Source organism: Colobus angolensis, unplaced genomic scaffold, assembly GCF_000951035.1.
Source record: "Colobus angolensis palliatus isolate OR3802 unplaced genomic scaffold, Cang.pa_1.0 Scaffold53, whole genome shotgun sequence".
Classification (NCBI taxonomy): Eukaryota; Metazoa; Chordata; class Mammalia; order Primates; family Cercopithecidae; genus Colobus; species Colobus angolensis.
This window is the reverse complement of record NW_012118821.1, coordinates 11,708,357-11,722,467: the sequence shown is the minus strand read 5'-3', so window position 1 is coordinate 11,722,467 and position 14,111 is coordinate 11,708,357. Positions and strand designations below refer to the sequence as shown.

General features: G+C 43.6%; 1 protein-coding gene across 3 annotated transcripts in view; it reads right to left on the bottom strand.

Annotated features, from left to right (window-relative positions):
- Positions 1-14,111, bottom strand: part of MYT1L (myelin transcription factor 1-like) — a 536,085-nt gene that overhangs the window by 205,516 nt on the left and 316,458 nt on the right. For all 3 annotated transcript variants that reach the window (XM_011960959.1, XM_011960961.1, XM_011960960.1), the window contains exon 5: positions 1,977-2,133. The gene's annotated coding sequence lies outside the window, so the exon portion shown is untranslated. The remainder of the gene's footprint in view (positions 1-1,976; positions 2,134-14,111) is intronic.

The following is a 14,111-nucleotide window of genomic DNA, read 5'->3' as shown; positions in this document are numbered from 1 at the left end:
GCCCCGGCCCTGCAGGCCATGCTGCCTCCTGGTGATGTTCAGAGGTGTTGGCTCCCTCCCTAATGAATGCCTGTCCCAGAGGATGTGTGGCTACAGTGCAAGTGAAAAAATAAGCTATCTCCTTTTGATAGCTACAAAACACACAAATGTAACGAAAGAGCTGCTTTTAATAAGTAATAGACAGTGTTCTGTACTGCTGACCTATAGGTTTGCTTCCCAGACTCCATCTGGTTTATATCCAGCATTTTCTGTCTCTACTTCTCCCGAATTCAGATTTTAGTGATGTGGTAAAAAAATTTAAAATCAAATATTCAAATATGTTTTGCCATAGAAAAATATTACTAGAACTTCCCATTTTTGCAGGTATTTGAAATTATCTTAATGATTTTTCTAGTTTGCAAATTCTTTTTAATCCATTTTGTAAAATTACTTATTTTTTAGGGGGAGGAAAACACTAAAAGAATAAAGAACAGAAAACTTAGAGAATCCTGTGTCTACGAGTGATAGAATGTGGACTCTGTGACATATGTTAAATATTCACGGGGGTGAAAATACGTTGCTCCACAGAAAAGTAATAGAAATGAAAATGCTCTGAAGATTATTAAATGGGAAACATGAAGTTTAGAGACAGGGCATGGGCTTGGAATAGTTTTGTTTTTGTTTTTTCCTACTTACTGTGTCTCTTTAACTTTCAGGCCTCAATTTTATCATCTGCACGAACTATGCCACAGGAATGTCTTTCCTGTGTGTTCATGTGACAGTCGGTGGATGTGAGCATTCTAACACATGTGGAAGAATCTGGAAAATGCACAGGGCTCCACACGCATAAGGGGGTGCGGCCATGTGCCTGGTGCAGTAGCTGTGAGTTCGCCAGACTGTTGTCCTCACTGCGCTCTCTTCCCGGGAGTGCCCTTCTCCATGAGAGAAACGCACCACTAATATCACCCTGCCCGAGAAACGCACCACTAATATCACACTGCCCGAGAAACGCACCACTAATATCACACTGCCCTCCCTTCAAGGAGCAGGAATAGAAGAAAAAAAAAAGCATCAACAAGAGCATTCTAAATAATAGGAGAAAACCCTAAAAAAACCCTGCCTGTTGCAGAAGAAAAGAGGAAGTTCTAGAAAGGGTGGAAGAGAAGAGGAAGGAGTATTATGTTGTCAGCACAGCCGCTGTAGGGGGAGGACTGAAGGAAGCGAGCAGGTGGTCTCTCGCTGACCACTGCTGGGTAGTGGCTGAGCGTGAGCGAGGCCATCCCATGTGGGGTTGGAGCACAGAGGCTTTGTCCCCGGGTGATGGGCGTGGGACCAGCTGAGGCCGAAATCCCCGTCCCAGCCAACAGTGCCTGGGCTTGGTGCTCCTTTCTCAAGGGGAGTCCCAGGAGAATGCGGTAGGATTCTCAGAGCTGCTGCACTGGGCAGGTGCCAGGGAGGTGGGCAGTGCTTTGCCCAGGACAGCCCCAGGGGACAGAGGCAAGTGAACAGCTACAAGAGGGAGGAAGGAAGCTGCTCTCTTTGTTTCTTAGAATCCAAGATGGGGTCAATCCAGCCATCAGAAAAGAAGAAGTGACGGACATAAAAGAGGAGGGGGGAAATCTGAAGGAATGGTTTAGAAGAAAAAGCCAAGATACCTCCCGAGGATGGAAAGTGGAAGAGGGAAGGGCCAGAGAGGCTGAGGTGGAGGACGCGGTGTGCAGGCTGATTGTTTTGACTGTGTAAGGAAGTGGTTTGTGGACAATGTGGTCTGGAACAGGCTGGCAAACCCAGGCTAGGAGACGTGAGTGCTGCTGCTTATTTAGTTCTTTTCACACACGCAGAGAGCACACAACCTAACCGTCTACAGTGGGGGCCATCCTGCCTCAGCATAGGCTGCACAGAAGCGAACGAAGACGGGCCGCCTTTACCTAGTGAGTGAGGGCCGCCCTGCCTCAGTGCGGGCTGCACAGAACCGAGTGGAGGTCGGCTGCCTTTACCTTACAGGAAGTCTTCTCTCCTAGGAACGGAGGCAGCGTGACTCCTGGCAGGATGCAGGCCCAGAGTCAGGGGCTCGCTCTAAGCTCTACTCCTGGTCCTCTCCAGCTTGTGACTGTGGCAAAGTCACTTAATCTCTCTGTGCCTTGATTTCTCCATCTGCAAAATATGAAAAGCAATATACAGCACCTCATGAGTTCATCACCACCTTAGGAAGAGACACACACAGGGTGTCCTCTTTGCAGCCGTCAACACGCACACATCAGCTTCCTCCAGGAACCAAACGTTCTCTTTCACGTCCGTGAACAACGCATCCCCCTTTACAGTTTATTCTCCTAGATTTGACGCCTGCTGTTTGGACTGTGACCCTTGCCCAGGCTCCTGTGGGAGCAAGCCCCAGCTGGGAAGGCTTGTTCTCTGCCAGCTACGTCAGCTCTGTGCTCTGCCTGAGATGGTTCCATGAGCTCCCAGTTCCTGTGGACCAGAAGCCCTGCACGCAGCCTTATCCTCCCTCCTGCCCAGACTCGGGGTAGACTCAGCCCGTGCGGCAGCATCAGAGGAGCTCCACACCAGGATTCCCACTGTCACCCTTATTCATTCTGTGATGTCTCCAGGGACTTCTGGGTAAGAGGATCAGCCTAGTCTCCTTAAAATTCGTAGAACTAAAAACCTTACAAAACACTTTCTTACCCGTTGTGTCATTTGGCCATCAATTGAACTTTATGTGAATTTTACGAATAAAGAAACTGATACTCAGAGAGGGTGAAATATGTGCTCAGAACTCCCCAGCTAGTCAGAAGGAGACAATAATTGAAACTGAATTATCTGTATTAAGATCTAGTACAGTTCTTCCCACCGTGAATTAAGGCTGTCCCTACACATGCTCAGGAAGGACCCACAGCGCTGAGATACGGGTCAGGGAATCTGAGTCTCGCCACTAGGTCCTAGGGGAGCCTTGGGTGGTGGCGCTGAAGAACTGGCCCCTTATGATTTCCGTTCCAAAGGATTCAGTGCTTCCTGCTCTCCAGGGCTGACAGGACTAAAACTCTCTGGGCTGTTTTGAACCTCAACAGGTCAAGTGAGCAGACAGCCCTGAGCCCCTGCAATGATGCAGCTTAATGCAGATAACCCTTATGGAAGTGCCGTCCCACTTTCTATGCAATTCCTCATTTGAGCAACAGGAAACCAGAGAGCAGAGTTAAATAAGAAACACAGGGAGTCATAATAGGGCCATTTTCCCCAGAATTCGCAAATCTTTTCCTTCTACCTGGAAACCAGCCCACCTTGTCCACTTCTGCTGACCATTAGGGACTGAGCCCCAAACCCTTTCCTGTGTACTTAATTTTCCCCAAAGAACAACTTCATCCACACACACAGTTAATAAGGGATGGAGCATGTATATCTTGTCAAGAACATAATGGTGGATATGAACCCCAGAAGGTTAAAAGTCTTGATTAGTCCCTTGAAAGAGAAAGGAATTAGACCAAATTGATCTTTTTTCTCTACTACATTGTAGTTTAAAACGAAAGAACTTCTCTTATCCCTCCTTTGGATATAATAACTCCCCTACACATTACCATGAACTCTGAACTATCTTACAGAATCCTGTGTTAGGCGAGACCCCAGGGCCCACACAATTCCTACCCGCCTTTGGATCTTATGTGCCTGCTCCTAGTGGTTAATATGGATTCACTGGAAAAACGAAAAAGAAAACAAAAGAAAGAAAAAGAGAAAGAAAATGTTTGCATTGCCCCGTGAAGATGGATTCTAACTGCTCAGACAATGCTGTACGTGTGACTCAACCAACAAGCAAAATCTTTAATGGTTAAACAATTTGCAATTAGCCAGAATGGGGTTATAAAAGCACTACCACTTACTACTTCATGATTTGAGCATGTTGTTTTATAAGCATTAATTTCCTAGACTTTCAATGTCTGAATTAAATAATGTATCAAAACTGCCTGGCTTATCATTAAATGCTCAATAAATGATAGTGGGCAGTGATATTAATATCGCTAGATATCAATTTATTAATATACATTTTCAGTTTCTAATATCTAACTGGGATGATCTAGACAAGCAGCAAAGGTTACATACAGAAAACTCTGGCTCCCAGCATGTGAGTGTGACCAATGAATTTGCCCACCCTTGACTGAGGGCTGAGTCTCTGGGACTCTGCTAGACACGGCTAACGCAGTAGAAAACAGATAGGTAAGACATCGCTACATAAACTCAAGGCAAGGTGGAGAGAAAGAATAGAGAGAAGCTGGAATGGACACAGTTGCAATCTTAAATATGTAGAAAAATAATTTATTTTGGGTGTAAAGACAAATGGAAAGTATGAAAGAACAGAAAATTTAAAAATATAAAAATGTATTTTTGGGTAAAAAAGAAATTCCATGGCCATCTTTAAATTTACCACCTTTGGGGTCAATAAATGAGAAAAATCTATTAAAATAAAAAAATTAAAATGAGTTAATACATTGGCAACATGCTCAGTTTTCATGCTGTGTCATATGTGGGGTGTTTGCTTTTTTTAGTAAATTATTTTATAAAGCTATAGTTATTTTAAAAAGCATTTTGCAATCAGCTAATGTCAATGGAATATTAGTAATAATATCAAGAAACATACATAGGACTAGCTCATAATATCTAAAAATTAAACAGTTATTAACGAATGACAAGCAAATATGCTACAATTCATATACATAGTATAAATTAAAATGGGTGTGAGGTTCTTATTAAAGTTGTCATATAAAGTATGCTCATTTGTGGGATTTTATGAACAATAACCTTATGCTAGACAATGCTCCTTAAAGAGCCAACAGAACAAGGAATAATGATGAGATGGAAGAAGTTCCCTGCCTGAAATCCGTCCACGTTATTCTGATCAGAAGGTGGCTGCACATGACTCCAGAACAAAGTACTGCACAAAACCCAAAGCTCCCCTCCCTGGGCAGGAGCAGGGCAGCGAGTCTGTCCCCCCAGCCTCTGCAGCCACCACTGGTGCACAGAGTCCTGTCCCAGGGCAGGGGGGTCGAGAACCTACCAAAATCTCCCTTTTGTGGCTCCTAGTTCATTTAAAAAAAAAATTTTAAGTCAGAGGCAGAAATTTCCTCTGGGACATCTATTTTAGGCAAGCAAGTTATCCGACCTATTTTGTTTCTGTGTATTTGATTTTGAAAACCAAGCATTAAGTGGCCGTCTCCAGAGCCCGACAAGAAGAGCCGGCCTGAGGGCCGGGCGCCCGGGCCTGAGCTGGGCAGGTCCTGTCTCAGCGGGACCACAGGGTGGGTGTGGTGTGTAGGGGCTGTGCCGGCACCCTTCCCCTCCCGCCCCCACCCCGCCCCCCGGCTACAGCAGACTCCATGTGACCTGAGGGCAGGGGGTTGTTTATTTTGGGTTCCTTATGAATCCCATGGTTTCAGTGTCCCATATCATTCTTTCTTGGATTTCTTCTCCAGTTTGTGGACACAGAGCCCCAGGCATTTTTCAGAATGGGGACCTCCAAGTAAGGGTTCCGAGGCCCTGCATGTTGGAAATGTCTATTTTACTAAGGGGACAATCATCTCTCCCAAGACTGCAAAGGCCCTGAGGCTATTTTATTCTATGCTATGCATGTATAGTGTTCAGGTTTATGAACGGTTCCACTCCATTGCCAGGCCAGTCTGCAGTCTGATCCTGGTTCCCCTGGGAAGCTCAGAAGCACAGGTTTTCTCTCTAAACAGCTCTAGGGTCTTCTCTTCCTGTTGGTTTTCTGGAGTTTGATGAGTTTAGGTTTTTTTCATTCTTACTGCTTGACGTGAGTGCCCCCACACAACCTGAAAACTGTTGACCTCCCAGAACTTTCTTCTTTCTTTATTATTTTCCCCTCTTTATTTCCTTTATTATTATTATTAGTTTGTTTGAATTTCTACTATTAAATGGATTTGGATTGTTGGATTGTCTAAATTTATCTTCCATTGGTTTTAGCTTTTTTTTTTTTTTTTAAAATCTCTTTTTCTTCTCTATGTTCCGGAAGGTTTTCTAACATTTACCTTTGACTTCCTCAATTGCACTTTAAATTTTCAGTACTCCAATTTTAATTTTCAAAATTAGCTTTTGTCACAGTCACACATTTGCATTTATTTTGGTGAATTCTTGTCTTTACAAGAGGATAGAGATCAAGTCTCACTACTGTGTGATTAATAGCTCACACAAGGTACCTCACGTGTAAACATTTGATCAATAATAGAGTGAAGAAATAAAGGGATAAAGAAGTGAGTGAGGGCATCTCTGCTCAGGGCCAGTGCTACCGTGTCCCTGCTCCTCACAACTGTAGAAAGTGGATGTCACTAGCCCCATTGTGCAGATGGTGGACAGAAGCTGGAAAGGGTACGCAATTTGGTCATTTTTGCACAGTTTATGAGTAAGTCATGAGAGGAAGCACAGGGTGTCCTGAAGCCATTCAGGCAAAAGGAAAACAGCGAACAATGTCAGGACCTCCTGGGTTCCCTTGTTGGGCATGACCTCTTAGCACCTCAGAGTTCAGCTGAAAAAAAGGCCCGGTTCCAACCTGGTGCCCCGGGGATTCTTGGTTCACTTTTTCATTCCTCGAATGGGTCTTGTTACCTCCAGTTCCTCCTGCTCGGAGGTGGGGGGTCACCTTCTTCCTACCTGGAAATAGGATCGTGGCTGTCATGTTTTAACCCTGCTCCATGGTGAGAAGCAGATTTTACATCTTGATCCCGTGTGTACATCCTATGCATATTATAGAGAGATTTGAAACCATGATAAAATCAAACATTTCACAGAACAACACATTCTTAGTATGTATGACATCCTCAAATACTTTCCATTTTACTTCTTTTTGTTGATACTAGTATTGCCTCCTCAGATCGATATCACAACTCACAAATGAATTGTGGCCACAGCTGGAGAAGCACCGGTGTAAGTTAGCTGGGGTGTATTTTCTCCATGGTCTCTCGACCATGAGACTTGGTGTGTGACCGCGTGGTTGGCTCTCTGCTGCTGCCGGAACAGCGGTGCCTGCCTTGACCTCTTCTAGCCCAACACCTCATCACCACTTACGATAATAAGATACTGAAAACATTATCTATGATATCAGTTGTAAAGTACAGTTGTGTATCTCTCAGTTTCATATAGAATTCAATTTCAAAACTGCTTTCTGTGTACGCCACATGCTTCAGTTGGTCTATCATTGGATGCCACTGGTAAGTGTCGGGCCACTGTTGTCCTCCAGGCTGCCTAAGAGACAATGAGGATGGAAAGTATGAAGTGACTCCAGAAGCATCCCAAGACCCTCATGCCTTCAGTGGACCAAGCATTACACTAACTGCAAAAGGGTGTAATCATTTGTCCCTACTCACAGGGTAGGGTCAACGTTTTTCAGGGTAAATATTCAGCATGATAGTTTAGGCTTGTGATACGTGTCCCCACCCAAATCTCACCTTGAATTGTAATCCCCACAGTCCCCACATGTCAAGGGCAGGACCAGGAGGAGGTGACTGGATCAAGGGGGCAGGGCGGTTTCCCCCATGCTGTTCTCATGATGGAGAGTGAGTTTCAAGGGATCTGATGGTTTTATAAGCATCTGGCATTTCCCCTGCTTGCACTTCTCCTTCCTGCCGCCTTGTGAAGAAAGTGCCTTGCTTCCTTTTTACCTTCTGCCAGGATTGTAAGTTTCCTGAAGCCTTCCCAGCTATGTTAAAGCATGAGTTGATTAAACCTCTTTTCTTTATAAATTACTTAGTCTTCCATGTGTCCTTATAGTGGTGTGAGAATGGACTAACACATCTTGGGACTTACTAAGAACCAATCTGTGCCTCTACATCAACCCCAGGGTAAGCTTGCAACTGCTCCAAAATATGCACCTGTTCTTCTTGAGTCCTCATCCCATTTCCCAGTTAGCCTTGCTCCATTCCCATGGCCTGCTCTGCATGGGGGGCATCTGTGCTTCTGTTGTGTGTGTCTCAACACAGCCTCACACTTCCTGCCAAAGGCCTTTTGGGCTTTTCCACGTGACGTTTCACACAAATTACTGAAAAAGTCAGCAGGTAGGAGGGTCACTTATTAAACACCCCTCAGCCTTCTCCTCCATGTTCCCTGTGACAGTGAATAGTAACTACCCAGGCCTGCAGCCCAGGCTCATCCACCATCATCCAGGCCCATGGCCTTGGCCTCTGGGTAGCTCCTCTCAGCCTCCCGGTACCTCTCAGTAGAGCTCTTCTCTCCCTCCTGCTGTGTGGCTTGATTCCCGCTGATGGACCATGGCCCGTGGGCCTGCTGCTTCTTCCTCCGACAGCCACAGGGGTTTCTCTCCTAGGGTGGGTGCCTTGGCCCCTCCTGCCCCTTCTCTATGTCTTTGTGAGATGTCCCCTTCCTGCAGCTGAGTCTTCAGTGCCACCCCATCACCTTCGAGGTAAGCCAGCACCCTGGTGTGGGGCCTGTGGGTGTTCAGGGCCACCGAGCCTCCTCCATGTCTGCACACCTCCCTGTGCGGACCCCCGCATTCCCTAAGTCTCCCCTCAGCCTCTGGGAGCAGCACCTGCTCTCATGGCCCCAGGCCCGGCTGCTTCAGGCACCCCCACTCCACTCCCTCAGTGCACCATGCTTCCTTTTCCATCAAGAAGCATAATATATTGATTCATGCCTTTCGTGCATGATTTCCTGCATGCGTTCTTTCCTGCATGCGTTCTCTCCTGCATGTGTTCTCTCCCCCATGCCTTCTTTCCTGCATGCGTTCTCTCCTGCATGCCTTCTTTCCTGCATGTCTTCTTTCCTGCATGCATTCTATCCTGGATGCCTTCTCTCCTGCATGCCTTCTTTCCTGCATGCCTTCTTTCCTGCATGCGTTCTCTCCTGCATGTGTTCTCTCCTGCATGCCTTCTTTCCTGTATGCGTTCTCTCCTGCATGCGTTCTCTCCTGCATGCGTTCTCTCCTGCATGCCTTCTTTCCTGCATGCCTTCTTTCCTGCTTGTGTTCTATCGTGGATGCCTTCTTTCCTGCATGCCTTCTTTCTTTTGCACCCTTTCCTACTTCAGACACAAAGCACATCATTATGTGATACCCTAACAGTCTGCTTACTAGCCTAGTTTCTCCACTGAATTTAAAAAAATAAATTTTATCATGTATATTTAATGTTTACAACATGTTGATATGGGATACACATACATCATAGAATGCTTACTATAGTGAAACAAATTAACTTATTTATTATCCCAGTTACTTTTTTGTGACAAGAGCAGCTAAAATCTACTTATTTAGCAAAGCCTCTAACACAGTATAATTTTATTAACTTTAGTTTTCATATTGGGCATTAGATCTCTAGACTTGATCATCCCACATATCTGCTATTTTGTATCATTTGACTTATATCTCCCCATCCCCCCACCCATAACCACCATTTCACTCTCACCTATGTGTATTTGAGCTTTTATTTTTAATTTTTACCTTTTTGAGACAGGGTCTTACTCTGTCACCCAGGCTGGAGTGCAGTGGCTTGATCTTGGCTCACTGCAACCTCTGCCTCCCAGGCTCAAGTGATCCTCCCACCTCAGCCTCCGAAGTAGCTGAGACTAATGCACATCACCATAATTGGCTAATTTTTGTATTTTTAGTAGAGATGGGTTTTCACCATGTTGGCCAGACTGGTCTCCAACTCCTGAGCTCAAATGATCCATCCCCCTTCAGCCTCCCAAAGTGCTGGGATTACAGGCCTGAGCCACCGTGTCCAGCCTGAGCTCTTTAGAAAAAAAAAAAAAGAAAAAATATTGTATTATCTCACATTTAAGTGAGATAACTTATTTATCATCTCACATTTAAGTGAGATAATACAATATTTTTCTTTCTGTATCTGACTTATATTAGTATAATATTTTCTGGGTATATCTATATTGTGGCAAATAGCAGGATTGCATTCTTCTTAAGGCTGACTAACACTCCATTGAAGATATATATATATCCCCCACATTTTTTCTATCCATTTGTCCATCAGGTTGCTTTTGTATCTTGGCTACTGTGAATCTTGCTGCAATGAACATGGGCGTTGCAGGCATCTTTGCGAAGCATTCATTTTGTCTCCTTTGGGAATTTCCTCAGGAGGACTGGTGGGTCACGTGGCTGTTCTATTTTTAATGTGCTCTTTTTCATAGTGGCTGTACCAACCCACATTCCCATTACAGTGTGCAAGGCTTCCCTTTTGTCCACACCCTCACCAGCCTTTGTTATCTCTTGACTTTTGGATAATAGTTGTAAACCAAAAAGTATCTGAGATGGGTCTCAATCAGTTTAGAAGGTTATTTTGCCAAGGTTAAGGAAAAAAAAAAAAAAAGAAGAACAGATTTACAGAAACAGTCTGTGCCTTTCTCCAAAGATGAATTTGAGAGCTTCAATACTTAACAGGGAAATTTGGCACTTTACGTAAGATAAGGTGAATGAGGAGTTGCTGCCTGTGGAGATATTTAACCTTTTATCTGTAGCTATCTGCTTAGGAACAAAAGGAAAAGCAACTTCTTGCATGACTCAGCTTTCAGTTTAATTTTTTTTTTTCTTTTGGCAGAGGGAATTGGGGTCCCAAGTTGTTATTTTCCATTCACACAGCTGTCCTTCCAGGTGTGAAGTGGTAACTTTTGATGAAACCACCTTTGATAAATGGTAACAGTGAGAAAATTCTGGGAGTGGAAGATCTGATCCAGCCAATGCCATTTTGCCTTTAGCCTCAAGCTGCCAAGTTAGCTTCCGGAGACATTTAGTTGATAGTTTAAATGACAATTGATAGGCCTTCCCCCAAACCCAACTGCCTTTGTAAAGCTAATGAGAGACCACCCCGTGAGGGGGAGAAGAGGAGCCTGAATTCTGTTAAGGTGTAGACATTCATGATGGCCAGCCATTATTCTGGAGATCCTGCAGAGAGCATCACTATAGTAGAACCTAAGATCGGCTTTTTGAGGCATCTTTTCAGGTTTTTTTGCATGCCTGACACCCATGGCTCCACGTGGACCTCCCAGTAGATGACTCTTTCGCTCCTGTGGCCCCACCCAGAAACCACTCAGCGCACAGCAGGAGCTCTCCCACACTGTGATTGTATCCCAGTCAGCTGGCAGCAAGCAGCCACTGCCTGGGCGCCCCACCCTTTCCTCAAACTGTCCTTGAAAATCCCTTAACCTACAAGCCTTCCATGAGGTCGATTTGAGTAATAACTCCATCTGCCACGGCCGTGGCCAGGCTGGCATTAATTAGACCCTTGGTTTACTGCCCTGGTCTTCATTTGTGCAGTGGGCAGGGAGAACAGGCCAGGAGGGTACAATGATGGCTTTTTTTTTGCGTTTCCCGTTTGAGGAGTGATGTTGAACGCCTTCTCATTTGCCTGTTGGACATTTTTATTTATTGTTTTAAAAAATACCTGTTTAGGATCTTCGCTCATTTGAGGATTATTTGCCTTATTTTTACCCTTGATTTGTAAGAGTTATTTATATATTTTGGATATTAACCCCTTATCAGCTGTGATTTGCAAACATTTTTTTTTCCCACTCTATAGGTTGCTTTTTCATTTTGATATTGTTTCTTTGGCTGTGCAGAAGCTTTTTAGTTTGGTGTAGTCCATTTATTTATTTTTGTTTCATCATTTAAGCTTTTGGGTAACATTTTTAAAAGTATTGCTGTGACAAAGGTCAAGGAGATTTTTCCCAACATTTTCTTCTACGAGTTTCATGGTTTCAGGTTTTACATTTAGGGCTTGCATCCATTTGGAGTTAATTTTTTTTTTTTTAAATGTATAAGACAAGGATCCAGTTTTACTATCTTCCATGTGAAAATTCAGTTTTCCCAGCACTGTTTATTGAAGGGACTGTCCTTTCCCTATTGTGTCCTCTTGGTGACTTTGTCAAAAATTAGTTGCACATATGTGTTTCAATTTATTTTGGGGCTCTATGTTCTGTTCTATGGGTCTATGGTTCTGTTTTTGTGCCAGTATCATACTGCTTCAATATCTATAGCTTTGTAATATAATTTTAAATCAAGAAGTATGATTCCTCCAACTTTGTTTTTCCTTCTCGTTTTTTTTTTTTTTTTTTTCTGGCTTCTTCGAGTTTTTTGTGGTTCTACAAACATTTTAGGATATTTTCCCAATGTTTGTGAAAATACCTATTGTTGCTATTGAAGATCTTAATAGGGATTATGTTAAATCTGTATATCACTTTGGGTAGTATGGACATTTTAACAATATTAATTCTTCCTAATGAACATGAAATAGCTTTTCATTTATTTGCACCTTTTTCCATTTCTTTAACGTTTTATAGTTTTCAGTGTACAAATCTTTTACCTCCTTTGTTAAATTTATTCCAAAATATCTTTTTTGATACTATCATAAACGGGATTGTTTTATTGATTTACTTTCCAGCTAGGTTATTATTTGTCTACACAAATGCTACTGATTTTTGTATGCTGATTTTGTATTCTGTAACTTTACTGAATTCATTCATAATTCTAACAGTATTTTTGTGTGTAATCTTTGGGATTTTCCACATATAGGATCATGTCATCTGCAAATAGAGAAATGTTACTTCTTCCTTCTGAAATGGATCCCTTTTGTTTATTTTCTTTCATTTCTCGTCTGACTGTTCTTGTTAGTACTTCTAATCCCATGCTGAATAGAAGTGGCAAGGGAGGGCATCTCTGCTTTCTACTGGATCTTAGTGGGAAAGTTTCAGTTGCTCCCTGTTAATTATGTTAGCTGCAGGTTTTACATAATAGCCTTCATAATGCTGAGGAACTTTTCTTCTATACCTAAACTGTTAAGAGGTGTTTTTGTTTTGTTTTGTTTTTTATCATGAAAGGGTGTTGAACTTTGTGAAAAGCTTTTTCTGTGTCAGTTGAGATGATCATGGGGTTTGAAAATCTTTCATTCTGTTAATGGGATGCATCACATTGACTGATTTGCATATTTGAAGCCAGCCTCCCACTGCATTTTACAGATCATTCTCAAGCTGTGCAAAAGCTCTGCCTTTACATTTTAGGCATCTATGGGGTAAAATGGAGAGTACACCAAGGCAGTGCCCATTTGGCAGAACTTCAGAGTAGATTCTCCTGTTTCTCCTCCTGCTCAGCTGCTTTTCTGTGTAAAGAGTGAGGAAGGTGAGAAGCATAGGCAGCAGGGGATTAAGAAACAACTTGTTCCTAAATGACCCTTCAGGTCTGGGGGAAAACACTTTGAAGAATGGGAAGCCAAATATTTTTCCCCTAGACCTAGATGTTTGAAGCTGCAAGTCTGGAGGCTGACTATATGTTGTTAAGTTCTGCTTGGCTATGAACAAGCTGTGTAATGTGGGGATGGTTAGGTGCTGTCTGGGTGTAGACAGGGCCTGCTGCCAGTGACAGCAGTGTGTTAGGAAAAAAGGCACACAGGAGGTGCCGCTCTGCTGCTGTCTCTCCATCATACCCACAGATTCATTACACTGGGTCAAGTCTCGGTACCTTCTGGATACACTCCCCATGGCTGCAACTACCCAATGATCGATCCGACACCCTTCTAGGAATATTCTACCATTAAAAGACCAAAGATTAAATCCATGATCTTCTATGCAATGGCTTTGTGAACTTGAAGATTTAGAAGCCACACCCACAGCTAACATCATACAGAACAAAGTAGGAGGGCAAACACTTTCCGACTTCAAAACTCACTACAAAGCAACAGCAATCAAGACAGAGTGGTGCCACTCTGTTCAGTGGAACAGAATCCATACCAAGATGCATCTACTGTCAACAGACTCTTCACAGGGGTGCCGGGGCTAGTCGAAGGGGAGAGAATCATCTTTTTAACCAACCAGATATCCCCATGCAAACAGGAGTACTCATTTCTGAGTACTTCAGCCCAGCAAGATGGAGTTGGTGGCAGCCTGCCTCCAGCATGTCCCTATCTCACACTGTATACAATAATAAACTCAAAATGGATCCAAGACCCAAACTTGGATCCATATAAGAACTAAAACTAGGCTGGGCATGGTGGCTCATGCCTATAATCCCAGCACTTTGGGATGCCAAGGCGGGCGGATCACCTGAGGTCAGGAGTTTGAGACCAGCCTGGCCAACATGGCAAAACCCTGTCTCTAGTAAAAATACAAAAAAATTAGCCAGGCAT